The following is a 15,020-nucleotide window of genomic DNA, read 5'->3' on the forward strand; positions in this document are numbered from 1 at the left end:
AGGTGCCTGAAGGCGTCCGTTTCGGGGCAGCCCTCGCCCCCGGGGAAGGCGGCAGGCCTGGAAGCGTCCCTGGCTGGGGGCCCGCGAGGGGGAGGTGTGGGGCTGGGGGCCTCGGGGGTGGAGGGGGCGTCCCGGCCCGCCTGCCCCCGGGGAGGGGCTCGGTGAAGGGGAGGGGGGCTCGTGGCGGGCGAGGCCGCGGGGGCCGGCGCCCCCGTTTTGCGGGAGAGAGGAAACGGCCGTCGGAGCGTGGGCGTGAGGCGCCGTAGGGGGCGCGGGAGCGGGCGTGGGCGTTGGGAGGCAGCCCCGCGGCGGGCGTGGGGTGTGGTCGTGGGCAGGGTTCCCCGTAAGCTGAGCGCGCGGTGGGCGGCCCGGGAGGGCGTGGTGTGCCGTCCACGTGCGGGAGGGGGGAGGCGCCCCCGGGCGCTGGCAGCGGGCAGCATGTGTCGGTGCGGGTGGGTGTCAGGTGCCCCCGCCCCCCTGGTGGTGGTGCAGATAAGGACATGGTTTGCGGGCGGGCGCGTGGGTTGGGGCGCTGTTGTCGGGCGCGGGGGAAGGCGAGAGCGGGAGGCTGTGTGGGGGTGAGCGGGCGTGGGAGGCCTTGGGGAGGGAGGGAGGCGTGGTAGGATGGGAGGTGTGAGGTAGCGTTGGGGGCCGGTGTGGGGAGGCGTTGTGCGGGGCCGGGCGGTGGGGAGAGGCGTCGGCAGCAGGAGGTGGGGCGTGCGGGGCTGGTGTGCAGCAGGCCGAGGCTGCGGGCTGCCTTAAAGGAAGGCAAAGGGAGCAGTTGCAGCGTCTACGGCCATACCACCCTGAACACGCCCGATCTCGTCTGATCTCGGAAGCTAAGCAGGGTCGGGCCTGGTTAGTACTTGGATGGGAGACCTCCTGGGAATACTGGGTGTTGTAGGCTTTTTGCCGCTGGCTCGCTTTTGCCGCCTGGTCCTCGCTTGCCCGGACGAAGGTGTCCCCGGCCGTGGCCCAGGGGAAGCGGGAGGGCGAGGGCGATGGCTTGCGGGCTCCAGGCCTGCCGCTTTTCTTTCGCCAGCGCCTGGTGTGGCCCGCGGGCAGCGGGCGTGGCAGTCCAGCGGTCCCGTCGGCCCCTCCCTGCGCAGCGCGTTGCGCGGCTGGGGGCCGGGCGGGGGGCTGGTAAGCGGGAGGGCTGTGGGGCCCGGCCCGGCCCTGCGTCCCGTTGCAGGCCTTCGGGTTAGCGTGAGCAGGGCAGCCCTTTCCCAGCATGCCTGCTGGCCCTGTAAAACGTGGTGGGAGGGCGGGCGCAGGTGCCTGAAGGCGTCCGTTTCGGGGCAGCCCTCGCCCCCGGGGAAGGCGGCAGGCCTGGAAGCGTCCCTGGCTGGGGGCCCGCGAGGGGGAGGTGTGGGGCTGGGGGCCTCGGGGGTGGAGGGGGCGTCCCGGCCCGCCTGCCCCCGGGGAGGGGCTCGGTGAAGGGGAGGGGGGCCCGTGGCGGGCGAGGCCGCGGGGGCCGGCGCCCCCGTTTTGCGGGAGAGAGGAAACGGCCGTCGCAGCGTGGGCGTGAGGCGCCGTAGGGGGCGCGGGAGCGGGCGTGGGCGTTGGGAGGCAGCCCCGCGGCGGGCGTGGGGTGTGGTCGTGGGCAGGGTTCCCCGTAAGCTGAGCGCGCGGTGGGCGGCCCGGGAGGGCGTGGTGTGCCGTCCACGTGCGGGAGGGGGGAGGCGCCCCCGGGCGCTGGCAGCGGGCAGCATGTGTCGGTGCGGGTGGGTGTCAGGTGCCCCCGCCCCCCTGGTGGTGGTGCAGATAAGGACATGGTTTGCGGGCGGGCGCGTGGGATGGGGCGCTGTTGTCGGGCGCGGGGGAAGGCGAGAGCGGGAGGCTGTGTGGGGGTGAGCGGGCGTGGGAGGCCTTGGGGAGGGAGGGAGGCGTGGTAGGATGGGAGGTGTGAGGTAGCGTTGGGGGCCGGTGTGGGGAGGCGTTGTGCGGGGCCGGGCGGTGGGGAGAGGCGTCGGCAGCAGGAGGTGGGGCGTGCGGGGCTGGTGTGCAGCAGGCCGAGGCTGCGGGCTGCCTTAAAGGCAGGCAAAGGGAGCAGTTAAAGCGTCTACGGCCATACCACCCTGAACACGCCCGATCTCGTCTGATCTCGGAAGCTAAGCAGGGTCGGGCCTGGTTAGTACTTGGATGGGAGACCTCCTGGGAATACTGGGTGCTGTAGGCTTTTTGCCGCTGGCTCGCTTTTGCCGCCTGGTCCTCGCTTGCCCGGACGAAGGTGTCCCCGGCCGTGGCCCAGGGGAAGCGGGAGGGCGAGGGCGAGGGCTTGCGGGCTCCAGGCCTGCCGCTTTTCTTTCGCCAGCGCCTGGTGTGGCCCGCGGGCAGCGGGCGTGGCAGTCCAGCGGTCCCGTCGGCCCCTCCCTGCGCAGCCCGTTGCGCGGCTGGGGGCCGGGCGGGGGGCTGGTAAGCGGGAGGGCTGTGGGGCCCGGCCCGGCCCTGCGTCCCGTTGCAGGCCTTCGGGTTAGCGTGAGCAGGGCAGCCCTTTCCCAGCATGCCTGCTGGCCCTGTAAAACGTGGTGGGAGGGCGGGCGCAGGTGCCTGAAGGCGTCCGTTTCGGGGCAGCCCTCGCCCCCGGGGAAGGCGGCAGGCCTGGAAGCGTCCCTGGCTGGGGGCCCGCGAGGGGGAGGTGTGGGGCTGGGGGCCTCGGGGGTGGAGGGGGCGTCCCGGCCCGCCTGCCCCCGGGGAGGGGCTCGGTGAAAGGGAGGGGGGCCCGTGGCGGGCGAGGCCGCGGGGGCCGGCGCCCCCGTTTTGCGGGAGAGAGGAAACGGCCGTCGCAGCGTGGGCGTGAGGCGCCGTAGGGGGCGCGGGAGCGGGCGTGGGCGTTGGGAGGCAGCCCCGCGGCGGGCGTGGGGTGTGGTCGTGGGCAGGGTTCCCCGTAAGCTGAGCGCGCGGTGGGCGGCCCGGGAGGGCGTGGTGTGCCGTCCACGTGCGGGAGGGGGGAGGCGCCCCCGGGCGCTGGCAGCGGGCAGCATGTGTCGGTGCGGGTGGGTGTCAGGTGCCCCCGCCCCCCTGGTGGTGGTGCAGATAAGGACATGGTTTGCGGGCGGGCGCGTGGGTTGGGGCGCTGTTGTCGGGCGCGGGGGAAGGCGAGAGCGGGAGGCTGTGTGGGGGTGAGCGGGCGTGGGAGGCCTTGGGGAGGGAGGGAGGCGTGGTAGGATGGGAGGTGTGAGGTAGCGTTGGGGGCCGGTGTGGGGAGGCGTTGTGCGGGGCCGGGCGGTGGGGAGAGGCGTCGGCAGCAGGAGGTGGGGCGTCCGGGGCTGGTGTGCAGCAGGCCGAGGCTGCGGGCTGCCTTAAAGGCAGGCAAAGGGAGCAGTTGCAGCGTCTACGGCCATACCACCCTGAACACGCCCGATCTCGTCTGATCTCGGAAGCTAAGCAGGGTCGGGCCTGGTTAGTACTTGGATGGGAGACCTCCTGGGAATACTGGGTGCTGTAGGCTTTTTGCCGCTGGCTCGCTTTTGCCGCCTGGTCCTCGCTTGCCCGGACGAAGGTGTCCCCGGCCGTGGCCCAGGGGAAGCGGGGGGGGCGAGGGCGAGGGCTTGCGGGCTCCAGGCCTGCCGCTTTTCTTTCGCCAGCGCCTGGTGTGGCCCGCGGGCAGCGGGCGTGGCAGTCCAGCGGTCCCGTCGGCCCCTCCCTGCGCAGCGCGTTGCGCGGCTGGGGGCCGGGCGGGGGGCTGGTAAGCGGGAGGGCTGTGGGGCCCGGCCCGGCCCGGCCCTGCGTCCCGTTGCAGGCCTTCGGGTTAGCGTGAGCAGGGCAGCCCTTTCCCAGCATGCCTGCTGGCCCTGTAAAACGTGGTGGGAGGGCGGGCGCAGGTGCCTGAAGGCGTCCGTTTCGGGGCAGCCCTCGCCCCCGGGGAAGGCGGCAGGCCTGGAAGCGTCCCTGGCTGGGGGCCCGCGAGGGGGAGGTGTGGGGCTGGGGGCCTCGGGGGTGGAGGGGGCGTCCCGGCCCGCCTGCCCCCGGGGAGGGGCTCGGTGAAGGGGAGGGGGGCCCGTGGCGGGCGAGGCCGCGGGGGCCGGCGCCCCCGTTTTGCGGGAGAGAGGAAACGGCCGTCGCAGCGTGGGCGTGAGGCGCCGTAGGGGGCGCGGGAGCGGGCGTGGGCGTTGGGAGGCAGCCCCGCGGCGGGCGTGGGGTGTGGTCGTGGGCAGGGTTCCCCGTAAGCTGAGCGCGCGGTGGGCGGCCCGGGAGGGCGTGGTGTGCCGTCCACGTGCGGGAGGGGGGAGGCGCCCCCGGGCGCTGGCAGCGGGCAGCATGTGTCGGTGCGGGTGGGTGTCAGGTGCCCCCGCCCCCCTGGTGGTGGTGCAGATAAGGACATGGTTTGCGGGCGGGCGCGTGGGTTGGGGCGCTGTTGTCGGGCGCGGGGGAAGGCGAGAGCGGGAGGCTGTGTGGGGGTGAGCGGGCGTGGGAGGCCTTGGGGAGGGAGGGAGGCGTGGTAGGATGGGAGGTGTGAGGTAGCGTTGGGGGCCGGTGTGGGGAGGCGTTGTGCGGGGCCGGGCGGTGGGGAGAGGCGTCGGCAGCAGGAGGTGGGGCGTGCGGGGCTGGTGTGCAGCAGGCCGAGGCTGCGGGCTGCCTTAAAGGCAGGCAAAGGGAGCAGTTGCAGCGTCTACGGCCATACCACCCTGAACACGCCCGATCTCGTCTGATCTCGGAAGCTAAGCAGGGTCGGGCCTGGTTAGTACTTGGATGGGAGACCTCCTGGGAATACTGGGTGCTGTAGGCTTTTTGCTGCTGGCTCGCTTTTGCCGCCTGGTCCTCGCTTGCCCGGACGAAGGTGTCCCCGGCCGTGGCCCAGGGGAAGCGGGAGGGCGAGGGCGATGGCTTGCGGGCTCCAGGCCTGCCGCTTTTCTTTCGCCAGCGCCTGGTGTGGCCCGCGGGCAGCGGGCGTGGCAGTCCAGCGGTCCCGTCGGCCCCTCCCTGCGCAGCCCGTTGCGCGGCTGGGGGCCGGGCGGGGGGCTGGTAAGCGGGAGGGCTGTGGGGCCCGGCCCGGCCCTGCGTCCCGTTGCAGGCCTTCGGGTTAGCGTGAGCAGGGCAGCCCTTTCCCAGCATGCCTGCTGGCCCTGTAAAACGTGGTGGGAGGGCGGGCGCAGGTGCCTGAAGGCGTCCGTTTCGGGGCAGCCCTCGCCCCCGGGGAAGGCGGCAGGCCTGGAAGCGTCCCTGGCTGGGGGCCCGCGAGGGGGAGGTGTGGGGCTGGGGGCCTCGGGGGTGGAGGGGGCGTCCCGGCCCGCCTGCCCCCGGGGAGGGGCTCGGTGAAGGGGAGGGGGGCCCGTGGCGGGCGAGGCCGCGGGGGCCGGCGCCCCCGTTTTGCGGGAGAGAGGAAACGGCCGTCGCAGCGTGGGCGTGAGGCGCCGTAGGGGGCGCGGGAGCGGGCGTGGGCGTTGGGAGGCAGCCCCGCGGCGGGCGTGGGGTGTGGTCGTGGGCAGGGTTCCCCGTAAGCTGAGCGCGCGGTGGGCGGCCCGGGAGGGCGTGGTGTGCCGTCCACGTGCGGGAGGGGGGAGGCGCCCCCGGGCGCTGGCAGCGGGCAGCATGTGTCGGTGCGGGTGGGTGTCAGGTGCCCCCGCCCCCCTGGTGGTGGTGCAGATAAGGACATGGTTTGCGGGCGGGCGCGTGGGTTGGGGCGCTGTTGTCGGGCGCGGGGGAAGGCGAGAGCGGGAGGCTGTGTGGGGGTGAGCGGGCGTGGGAGGCCTTGGGGAGGGAGGGAGGCGTGGTAGGATGGGAGGTGTGAGGTAGCGTTGGGGGCCGGTGTGGGGAGGCGTTGTGCGGGGCCGGGCGGTGGGGAGAGGCGTCGGCAGCAGGAGGTGGGGCGTGCGGGGCTGGTGTGCAGCAGGCCGAGGCTGCGGGCTGCCTTAAAGGCAGGCAAAGGGAGCAGTTGCAGCGTCTACGGCCATACCACCCTGAACACGCCCGATCTCGTCTGATCTCGGAAGCTAAGCAGGGTCGGGCCTGGTTAGTACTTGGATGGGAGACCTCCTGGGAATACTGGGTGCTGTAGGCTTTTTGCCGCTGGCTCGCTTTTGCCGCCTGGTCCTCGCTTGCCCGGACGAAGGTGTCCCCGGCCGTGGCCCAGGGGAAGCGGGGGGGGCGAGGGCGAGGGCTTGCGGGCTCCAGGCCTGCCGCTTTTCTTTCGCCAGCGCCTGGTGTGGCCCGCGGGCAGCGGGCGTGGCAGTCCAGCGGTCCCGTCGGCCCCTCCCTGCGCAGCGCGTTGCGCGGCTGGGGGCCGGGCGGGGGGCTGGTAAGCGGGAGGGCTGTGGGGCCCGGCCCGGCCCGGCCCTGCGTCCCGTTGCAGGCCTTCGGGTTAGCGTGAGCAGGGCAGCCCTTTCCCAGCATGCCTGCTGGCCCTGTAAAACGTGGTGGGAGGGCGGGCGCAGGTGCCTGAAGGCGTCCGTTTCGGGGCAGCCCTCGCCCCCGGGGAAGGCGGCAGGCCTGGAAGCGTCCCTGGCTGGGGGCCCGCGAGGGGGAGGTGTGGGGCTGGGGGCCTCGGGGGTGGAGGGGGCGTCCCGGCCCGCCTGCCCCCGGGGAGGGGCTCGGTGAAGGGGAGGGGGGCCCGTGGCGGGCGAGGCCGCGGGGGCCGGCGCCCCCGTTTTGCGGGAGAGAGGAAACGGCCGTCGCAGCGTGGGCGTGAGGCGCCGTAGGGGGCGCGGGAGCGGGCGTGGGCGTTGGGAGGCAGCCCCGCGGCGGGCGTGGGGTGTGGTCGTGGGCAGGGTTCCCCGTAAGCTGAGCGCGCGGTGGGCGGCCCGGGAGGGCGTGGTGTGCCGTCCACGTGCGGGAGGGGGGAGGCGCCCCCGGGCGCTGGCAGCGGGCAGCATGTGTCGGTGCGGGTGGGTGTCAGGTGCCCCCGCCCCCCTGGTGGTGGTGCAGATAAGGACATGGTTTGCGGGCGGGCGCGTGGGTTGGGGCGCTGTTGTCGGGCGCGGGGGAAGGCGAGAGCGGGAGGCTGTGTGGGGGTGAGCGGGCGTGGGAGGCCTTGGGGAGGGAGGGAGGCGTGGTAGGATGGGAGGTGTGAGGTAGCGTTGGGGGCCGGTGTGGGGAGGCGTTGTGCGGGGCCGGGCGGTGGGGAGAGGCGTCGGCAGCAGGAGGTGGGGCGTGCGGGGCTGGTGTGCAGCAGGCCGAGGCTGCGGGCTGCCTTAAAGGCAGGCAAAGGGAGCAGTTGCAGCGTCTACGGCCATACCACCCTGAACACGCCCGATCTCGTCTGATCTCGGAAGCTAAGCAGGGTCGGGCCTGGTTAGTACTTGGATGGGAGACCTCCTGGGAATACTGGGTGCTGTAGGCTTTTTGCCGCTGGCTCGCTTTTGCCGCCTGGTCCTCGCTTGCCCGGACGAAGGTGTCCCCGGCCGTGGCCCAGGGGAAGCGGGAGGGCGAGGGCGAGGGCTTGCGGGCTCCAGGCCTGCCGCTTTTCTTTCGCCAGCGCCTGGTGTGGCCCGCGGGCAGCGGGCGTGGCAGTCCAGCGGTCCCGTCGGCCCCTCCCTGCGCAGCCCGTTGCGCGGCTGGGGGCCGGGCGGGGGGCTGGTAAGCGGGAGGGCTGTGGGGCCCGGCCCGGCCCTGCGTCCCGTTGCAGGCCTTCGGGTTAGCGTGAGCAGGGCAGCCCTTTCCCAGCATGCCTGCTGGCCCTGTAAAACGTGGTGGGAGGGCGGGCGCAGGTGCCTGAAGGCGTCCGTTTCGGGGCAGCCCTCGCCCCCGGGGAAGGCGGCAGGCCTGGAAGCGTCCCTGGCTGGGGGCCCGCGAGGGGGAGGTGTGGGGCTGGGGGCCTCGGGGGTGGAGGGGGCGTCCCGGCCCGCCTGCCCCCGGGGAGGGGCTCGGTGAAGGGGAGGGGGGCCCGTGGCGGGCGAGGCCGCGGGGGCCGGCGCCCCCGTTTTGCGGGAGAGAGGAAACGGCCGTCGGAGCGTGGGCGTGAGGCGCCGTAGGGGGCGCGGGAGCGGGCGTGGGCGTTGGGAGGCAGCCCCGCGGCGGGCGTGGGGTGTGGTCGTGGGCAGGGTTCCCCGTAAGCTGAGCGCGCGGTGGGCGGCCCGGGAGGGCGTGGTGTGCCGTCCACGTGCGGGAGGGGGGAGGCGCCCCCGGGCGCTGGCAGCGGGCAGCATGTGTCGGTGCGGGTGGGTGTCAGGTGCCCCCGCCCCCCTGGTGGTGGTGCAGATAAGGACATGGTTTGCGGGCGGGCGCGTGGGTTGGGGCGCTGTTGTCGGGCGCGGGGGAAGGCGAGAGCGGGAGGCTGTGTGGGGGTGAGCGGGCGTGGGAGGCCTTGGGGAGGGAGGGAGGCGTGGTAGGATGGGAGGTGTGAGGTAGCGTTGGGGGCCGGTGTGGGGAGGCGTTGTGCGGGGCCGGGCGGTGGGGAGAGGCGTCGGCAGCAGGAGGTGGGGCGTGCGGGGCTGGTGTGCAGCAGGCCGAGGCTGCGGGCTGCCTTAAAGGCAGGCAAAGGGAGCAGTTGCAGCGTCTACGGCCATACCACCCTGAACACGCCCGATCTCGTCTGATCTCAGAAGCTAAGCAGGGTCGGGCCTGGTTAGTACTTGGATGGGAGACCTCCTGGGAATACTGGGTGCTGTAGGCTTTTTGCCGCTGGCTCGCTTTTGCCGCCTGGTCCTCGCTTGCCCGGACGAAGGTGTCCCCGGCCGTGGCCCAGGGGAAGCGGGGGGGGCGAGGGCGAGGGCTTGCGGGCTCCAGGCCTGCCGCTTTTCTTTCGCCAGCGCCTGGTGTGGCCCGCGGGCAGCGGGCGTGGCAGTCCAGCGGTCCCGTCGACCCCTCCCTGCGCAGCCCGTTGCGCGGCTGGGGGCCGGGCGGGGGGCTGGTAAGCGGGAGGGCTGTGGGGCCCGGCCCGGCCCGGCCCTGCGTCCCTTTGCAGGCCTTCGGGTTAGCGTGAGCAGGGCAGCCCTTTCCCAGCATGCCTGCTGGCCCTGTAAAACGTGGTGGGAGGGCGGGCGCAGGTGCCTGAAGGCGTCCGTTTCGGGGCAGCCCTCGCCCCCGGGGAAGGCGGCAGGCCTGGAAGCGTCCCTGGCTGGGGGCCCGCGAGGGGGAGGTGTGGGGCTGGGGGCCTCGGGGGTGGAGGGGGCGTCCCGGCCCGCCTGCCCCCGGGGAGGGGCTCGGTGAAGGGGAGGGGGGCCCGTGGCGGGCGAGGCCGCGGGGGCCGGCGCCCCCGTTTTGCGGGAGAGAGGAAACGGCCGTCGGAGCGTGGGCGTGAGGCGCCGTAGGGGGCGCGGGAGCGGGCGTGGGCGTTGGGAGGCAGCCCCGCGGCGGGCGTGGGGTGTGGTCGTGGGCAGGGTTCCCCGTAAGCTGAGCGCGCGGTGGGCGGCCCGGGAGGGCGTGGTGTGCCGTCCACGTGCGGGAGGGGGGAGGCGCCCCCGGGCGCTGGCAGCGGGCAGCATGTGTCGGTGCGGGTGGGTGTCAGGTGCCCCCGCCCCCCTGGTGGTGGTGCAGATAAGGACATGGTTTGCGGGCGGGCGCGTGGGTTGGGGCGCTGTTGTCGGGCGCGGGGGAAGGCGAGAGCGGGAGGCTGTGTGGGGGTGAGCGGGCGTGGGAGGCCTTGGGGAGGGAGGGAGGCGTGGTAGGATGGGAGGTGTGAGGTAGCGTTGGGGGCCGGTGTGGGGAGGCGTTGTGCGGGGCCGGGCGGTGGGGAGAGGCGTCGGCAGCAGGAGGTGGGGCGTGCGGGGCTGGTGTGCAGCAGGCCGAGGCTGCGGGCTGCCTTAAAGGCAGGCAAAGGGAGCAGTTGCAGCGTCTACGGCCATACCACCCTGAACACGCCCGATCTCGTCTGATCTCGGAAGCTAAGCAGGGTCGGGCCTGGTTAGTACTTGGATGGGAGACCTCCTGGGAATACTGGGTGCTGTAGGCTTTTTGCCGCTGGCTCGCTTTTGCCGCCTGGTCCTCGCTTGCCCGGACGAAGGTGTCCCCGGCCGTGGCCCAGGGGAAGCGGGGGGGCGAGGGCGAGGGCTTGCGGGCTCCAGGCCTGCCGCTTTTCTTTCGCCAGCGCCTGGTGTGGCCCGCGGGCAGCGGGCGTGGCAGTCCAGCGGTCCCGTCGGCCCCTCCCTGCGCAGCGCGTTGCGCGGCTGGGGGCCGGGCGGGGGGCTGGTAAGCGGGAGGGCTGTGGGGCCCGGCCCGGCCCGGCCCTGCGTCCCGTTGCAGGCCTTCGGGTTAGCGTGAGCAGGGCAGCCCTTTCCCAGCATGCCTGCTGGCCCTGTAAAACGTGGTGGGAGGGCGGGCGCAGGTGCCTGAAGGCGTCCGTTTCGGGGCAGCCCTCGCCCCCGGGGAAGGCGGCAGGCCTGGAAGCGTCCCTGGCTGGGGGCCCGCGAGGGGGAGGTGTGGGGCTGGGGGCCTCGGGGGTGGAGGGGGCGTCCCGGCCCGCCTGCCCCCGGGGAGGGGCTCGGTGAAGGGGAGGGGGGCTCGTGGCGGGCGAGGCCGCGGGGGCCGGCGCCCCCGTTTTGCGGGAGAGAGGAAACGGCCGTCGGAGCGTGGGCGTGAGGCGCCGTAGGGGGCGCGGGAGCGGGCGTGGGCGTTGGGAGGCAGCCCCGCGGCGGGCGTGGGGTGTGGTCGTGGGCAGGGTTCCCCGTAAGCTGAGCGCGCGGTGGGCGGCCCGGGAGGGCGTGGTGTGCCGTCCACGTGCGGGAGGGGGGAGGCGCCCCCGGGCGCTGGCAGCGGGCAGCATGTGTCGGTGCGGGTGGGTGTCAGGTGCCCCCGCCCCCCTGGTGGTGGTGCAGATAAGGACATGGTTTGCGGGCGGGCGCGTGGGTTGGGGCGCTGTTGTCGGGCGCGGGGGAAGGCGAGAGCGGGAGGCTGTGTGGGGGTGAGCGGGCGTGGGAGGCCTTGGGGAGGGAGGGAGGCGTGGTAGGATGGGAGGTGTGAGGTAGCGTTGGGGGCCGGTGTGGGGAGGCGTTGTGCGGGGCCGGGCGGTGGGGAGAGGCGTCGGCAGCAGGAGGTGGGGCGTGCGGGGCTGGTGTGCAGCAGGCCGAGGCTGCGGGCTGCCTTAAAGGAAGGCAAAGGGAGCAGTTGCAGCGTCTACGGCCATACCACCCTGAACACGCCCGATCTCGTCTGATCTCGGAAGCTAAGCAGGGTCGGGCCTGGTTAGTACTTGGATGGGAGACCTCCTGGGAATACTGGGTGTTGTAGGCTTTTTGCCGCTGGCTCGCTTTTGCCGCCTGGTCCTCGCTTGCCCGGACGAAGGTGTCCCCGGCCGTGGCCCAGGGGAAGCGGGAGGGCGAGGGCGATGGCTTGCGGGCTCCAGGCCTGCCGCTTTTCTTTCGCCAGCGCCTGGTGTGGCCCGCGGGCAGCGGGCGTGGCAGTCCAGCGGTCCCGTCGGCCCCTCCCTGCGCAGCGCGTTGCGCGGCTGGGGGCCGGGCGGGGGGCTGGTAAGCGGGAGGGCTGTGGGGCCCGGCCCGGCCCTGCGTCCCGTTGCAGGCCTTCGGGTTAGCGTGAGCAGGGCAGCCCTTTCCCAGCATGCCTGCTGGCCCTGTAAAACGTGGTGGGAGGGCGGGCGCAGGTGCCTGAAGGCGTCCGTTTCGGGGCAGCCCTCGCCCCCGGGGAAGGCGGCAGGCCTGGAAGCGTCCCTGGCTGGGGGCCCGCGAGGGGGAGGTGTGGGGCTGGGGGCCTCGGGGGTGGAGGGGGCGTCCCGGCCCGCCTGCCCCCGGGGAGGGGCTCGGTGAAGGGGAGGGGGGCCCGTGGCGGGCGAGGCCGCGGGGGCCGGCGCCCCCGTTTTGCGGGAGAGAGGAAACGGCCGTCGCAGCGTGGGCGTGAGGCGCCGTAGGGGGCGCGGGAGCGGGCGTGGGCGTTGGGAGGCAGCCCCGCGGCGGGCGTGGGGTGTGGTCGTGGGCAGGGTTCCCCGTAAGCTGAGCGCGCGGTGGGCGGCCCGGGAGGGCGTGGTGTGCCGTCCACGTGCGGGAGGGGGGAGGCGCCCCCGGGCGCTGGCAGCGGGCAGCATGTGTCGGTGCGGGTGGGTGTCAGGTGCCCCCGCCCCCCTGGTGGTGGTGCAGATAAGGACATGGTTTGCGGGCGGGCGCGTGGGATGGGGCGCTGTTGTCGGGCGCGGGGGAAGGCGAGAGCGGGAGGCTGTGTGGGGGTGAGCGGGCGTGGGAGGCCTTGGGGAGGGAGGGAGGCGTGGTAGGATGGGAGGTGTGAGGTAGCGTTGGGGGCCGGTGTGGGGAGGCGTTGTGCGGGGCCGGGCGGTGGGGAGAGGCGTCGGCAGCAGGAGGTGGGGCGTGCGGGGCTGGTGTGCAGCAGGCCGAGGCTGCGGGCTGCCTTAAAGGCAGGCAAAGGGAGCAGTTAAAGCGTCTACGGCCATACCACCCTGAACACGCCCGATCTCGTCTGATCTCGGAAGCTAAGCAGGGTCGGGCCTGGTTAGTACTTGGATGGGAGACCTCCTGGGAATACTGGGTGCTGTAGGCTTTTTGCCGCTGGCTCGCTTTTGCCGCCTGGTCCTCGCTTGCCCGGACGAAGGTGTCCCCGGCCGTGGCCCAGGGGAAGCGGGAGGGCGAGGGCGAGGGCTTGCGGGCTCCAGGCCTGCCGCTTTTCTTTCGCCAGCGCCTGGTGTGGCCCGCGGGCAGCGGGCGTGGCAGTCCAGCGGTCCCGTCGGCCCCTCCCTGCGCAGCCCGTTGCGCGGCTGGGGGCCGGGCGGGGGGCTGGTAAGCGGGAGGGCTGTGGGGCCCGGCCCGGCCCTGCGTCCCGTTGCAGGCCTTCGGGTTAGCGTGAGCAGGGCAGCCCTTTCCCAGCATGCCTGCTGGCCCTGTAAAACGTGGTGGGAGGGCGGGCGCAGGTGCCTGAAGGCGTCCGTTTCGGGGCAGCCCTCGCCCCCGGGGAAGGCGGCAGGCCTGGAAGCGTCCCTGGCTGGGGGCCCGCGAGGGGGAGGTGTGGGGCTGGGGGCCTCGGGGGTGGAGGGGGCGTCCCGGCCCGCCTGCCCCCGGGGAGGGGCTCGGTGAAAGGGAGGGGGGCCCGTGGCGGGCGAGGCCGCGGGGGCCGGCGCCCCCGTTTTGCGGGAGAGAGGAAACGGCCGTCGCAGCGTGGGCGTGAGGCGCCGTAGGGGGCGCGGGAGCGGGCGTGGGCGTTGGGAGGCAGCCCCGCGGCGGGCGTGGGGTGTGGTCGTGGGCAGGGTTCCCCGTAAGCTGAGCGCGCGGTGGGCGGCCCGGGAGGGCGTGGTGTGCCGTCCACGTGCGGGAGGGGGGAGGCGCCCCCGGGCGCTGGCAGCGGGCAGCATGTGTCGGTGCGGGTGGGTGTCAGGTGCCCCCGCCCCCCTGGTGGTGGTGCAGATAAGGACATGGTTTGCGGGCGGGCGCGTGGGTTGGGGCGCTGTTGTCGGGCGCGGGGGAAGGCGAGAGCGGGAGGCTGTGTGGGGGTGAGCGGGCGTGGGAGGCCTTGGGGAGGGAGGGAGGCGTGGTAGGATGGGAGGTGTGAGGTAGCGTTGGGGGCCGGTGTGGGGAGGCGTTGTGCGGGGCCGGGCGGTGGGGAGAGGCGTCGGCAGCAGGAGGTGGGGCGTCCGGGGCTGGTGTGCAGCAGGCCGAGGCTGCGGGCTGCCTTAAAGGCAGGCAAAGGGAGCAGTTGCAGCGTCTACGGCCATACCACCCTGAACACGCCCGATCTCGTCTGATCTCGGAAGCTAAGCAGGGTCGGGCCTGGTTAGTACTTGGATGGGAGACCTCCTGGGAATACTGGGTGCTGTAGGCTTTTTGCCGCTGGCTCGCTTTTGCCGCCTGGTCCTCGCTTGCCCGGACGAAGGTGTCCCCGGCCGTGGCCCAGGGGAAGCGGGGGGGGGCGAGGGCGAGGGCTTGCGGGCTCCAGGCCTGCCGCTTTTCTTTCGCCAGCGCCTGGTGTGGCCCGCGGGCAGCGGGCGTGGCAGTCCAGCGGTCCCGTCGGCCCCTCCCTGCGCAGCGCGTTGCGCGGCTGGGGGCCGGGCGGGGGGCTGGTAAGCGGGAGGGCTGTGGGGCCCGGCCCGGCCCGGCCCTGCGTCCCGTTGCAGGCCTTCGGGTTAGCGTGAGCAGGGCAGCCCTTTCCCAGCATGCCTGCTGGCCCTGTAAAACGTGGTGGGAGGGCGGGCGCAGGTGCCTGAAGGCGTCCGTTTCGGGGCAGCCCTCGCCCCCGGGGAAGGCGGCAGGCCTGGAAGCGTCCCTGGCTGGGGGCCCGCGAGGGGGAGGTGTGGGGCTGGGGGCCTCGGGGGTGGAGGGGGCGTCCCGGCCCGCCTGCCCCCGGGGAGGGGCTCGGTGAAGGGGAGGGGGGCCCGTGGCGGGCGAGGCCGCGGGGGCCGGCGCCCCCGTTTTGCGGGAGAGAGGAAACGGCCGTCGCAGCGTGGGCGTGAGGCGCCGTAGGGGGCGCGGGAGCGGGCGTGGGCGTTGGGAGGCAGCCCCGCGGCGGGCGTGGGGTGTGGTCGTGGGCAGGGTTCCCCGTAAGCTGAGCGCGCGGTGGGCGGCCCGGGAGGGCGTGGTGTGCCGTCCACGTGCGGGAGGGGGGAGGCGCCCCCGGGCGCTGGCAGCGGGCAGCATGTGTCGGTGCGGGTGGGTGTCAGGTGCCCCCGCCCCCCTGGTGGTGGTGCAGATAAGGACATGGTTTGCGGGCGGGCGCGTGGGTTGGGGCGCTGTTGTCGGGCGCGGGGGAAGGCGAGAGCGGGAGGCTGTGTGGGGGTGAGCGGGCGTGGGAGGCCTTGGGGAGGGAGGGAGGCGTGGTAGGATGGGAGGTGTGAGGTAGCGTTGGGGGCCGGTGTGGGGAGGCGTTGTGCGGGGCCGGGCGGTGGGGAGAGGCGTCGGCAGCAGGAGGTGGGGCGTGCGGGGCTGGTGTGCAGCAGGCCGAGGCTGCGGGCTGCCTTAAAGGCAGGCAAAGGGAGCAGTTGCAGCGTCTACGGCCATACCACCCTGAACACGCCCGATCTCGTCTGATCTCGGAAGCTAAGCAGGGTCGGGCCTGGTTAGTACTTGGATGGGAGACCTCCTGGGAATACTGGGTGCTGTAGGCTTTTTGCTGCTGGCTCGCTTTTGCCGCCTGGTCCTCGCTTGCCCGGACGAAGGTGTCCCCGGCCGTGGCCCAGGGGAAGCGGGAGGGCGAGG

At 74.0% G+C, this 15,020-nt stretch overlaps 12 non-coding genes across 12 annotated transcripts; all 12 read left to right on the plus strand.

The window, feature by feature from the left end:
* Nucleotides 1-788: 788 nt before the first annotated feature.
* On the plus strand, nt 789-907 carry LOC142009934 (5S ribosomal RNA). Its single transcript, XR_012644691.1, has one exon. It is a non-coding gene; the product is annotated as a 5S ribosomal RNA (ribosomal RNA).
* Nucleotides 908-2,060: 1,153 nt separating this feature from the next.
* Nucleotides 2,061-2,179, plus strand: LOC142009914 (5S ribosomal RNA). Its single transcript, XR_012644671.1, has one exon. It is a non-coding gene; the product is annotated as a 5S ribosomal RNA (ribosomal RNA).
* Nucleotides 2,180-3,332: 1,153 nt separating this feature from the next.
* On the plus strand, nt 3,333-3,451 carry LOC142009915 (5S ribosomal RNA). The gene has a single exon (XR_012644672.1). It is a non-coding gene; the product is annotated as a 5S ribosomal RNA (ribosomal RNA).
* A 1,159-nt stretch (nt 3,452-4,610) lies between these two features.
* Nucleotides 4,611-4,729, plus strand: LOC142009916 (5S ribosomal RNA). Its single transcript, XR_012644673.1, has one exon. It is a non-coding gene; the product is annotated as a 5S ribosomal RNA (ribosomal RNA).
* Nucleotides 4,730-5,882: 1,153 nt separating this feature from the next.
* On the plus strand, nt 5,883-6,001 carry LOC142009917 (5S ribosomal RNA). The gene has a single exon (XR_012644674.1). It is a non-coding gene; the product is annotated as a 5S ribosomal RNA (ribosomal RNA).
* A 1,159-nt stretch (nt 6,002-7,160) lies between these two features.
* On the plus strand, nt 7,161-7,279 carry LOC142009918 (5S ribosomal RNA). Its single transcript, XR_012644675.1, has one exon. It is a non-coding gene; the product is annotated as a 5S ribosomal RNA (ribosomal RNA).
* Nucleotides 7,280-8,432: 1,153 nt separating this feature from the next.
* Nucleotides 8,433-8,551, plus strand: LOC142009942 (5S ribosomal RNA). Its single transcript, XR_012644699.1, has one exon. It is a non-coding gene; the product is annotated as a 5S ribosomal RNA (ribosomal RNA).
* A 1,159-nt stretch (nt 8,552-9,710) lies between these two features.
* LOC142009920 (5S ribosomal RNA) lies at nt 9,711-9,829 on the plus strand. Its single transcript, XR_012644677.1, has one exon. It is a non-coding gene; the product is annotated as a 5S ribosomal RNA (ribosomal RNA).
* A 1,158-nt stretch (nt 9,830-10,987) lies between these two features.
* Nucleotides 10,988-11,106, plus strand: LOC142009935 (5S ribosomal RNA). Its single transcript, XR_012644692.1, has one exon. It is a non-coding gene; the product is annotated as a 5S ribosomal RNA (ribosomal RNA).
* Nucleotides 11,107-12,259: 1,153 nt separating this feature from the next.
* LOC142009921 (5S ribosomal RNA) lies at nt 12,260-12,378 on the plus strand. Its single transcript, XR_012644678.1, has one exon. It is a non-coding gene; the product is annotated as a 5S ribosomal RNA (ribosomal RNA).
* Nucleotides 12,379-13,531: 1,153 nt separating this feature from the next.
* On the plus strand, nt 13,532-13,650 carry LOC142009922 (5S ribosomal RNA). Its single transcript, XR_012644679.1, has one exon. It is a non-coding gene; the product is annotated as a 5S ribosomal RNA (ribosomal RNA).
* Nucleotides 13,651-14,810: 1,160 nt separating this feature from the next.
* Nucleotides 14,811-14,929, plus strand: LOC142009923 (5S ribosomal RNA). Its single transcript, XR_012644680.1, has one exon. It is a non-coding gene; the product is annotated as a 5S ribosomal RNA (ribosomal RNA).
* The last annotated feature ends 91 nt before the right edge of the window (nt 14,930-15,020 follow it).

The sequence above is a fragment of the Carettochelys insculpta genome, chromosome 2, assembly GCF_033958435.1.
Source record: "Carettochelys insculpta isolate YL-2023 chromosome 2, ASM3395843v1, whole genome shotgun sequence".
Lineage (NCBI taxonomy): Eukaryota > Metazoa > Chordata > Testudines > Carettochelyidae > Carettochelys > Carettochelys insculpta.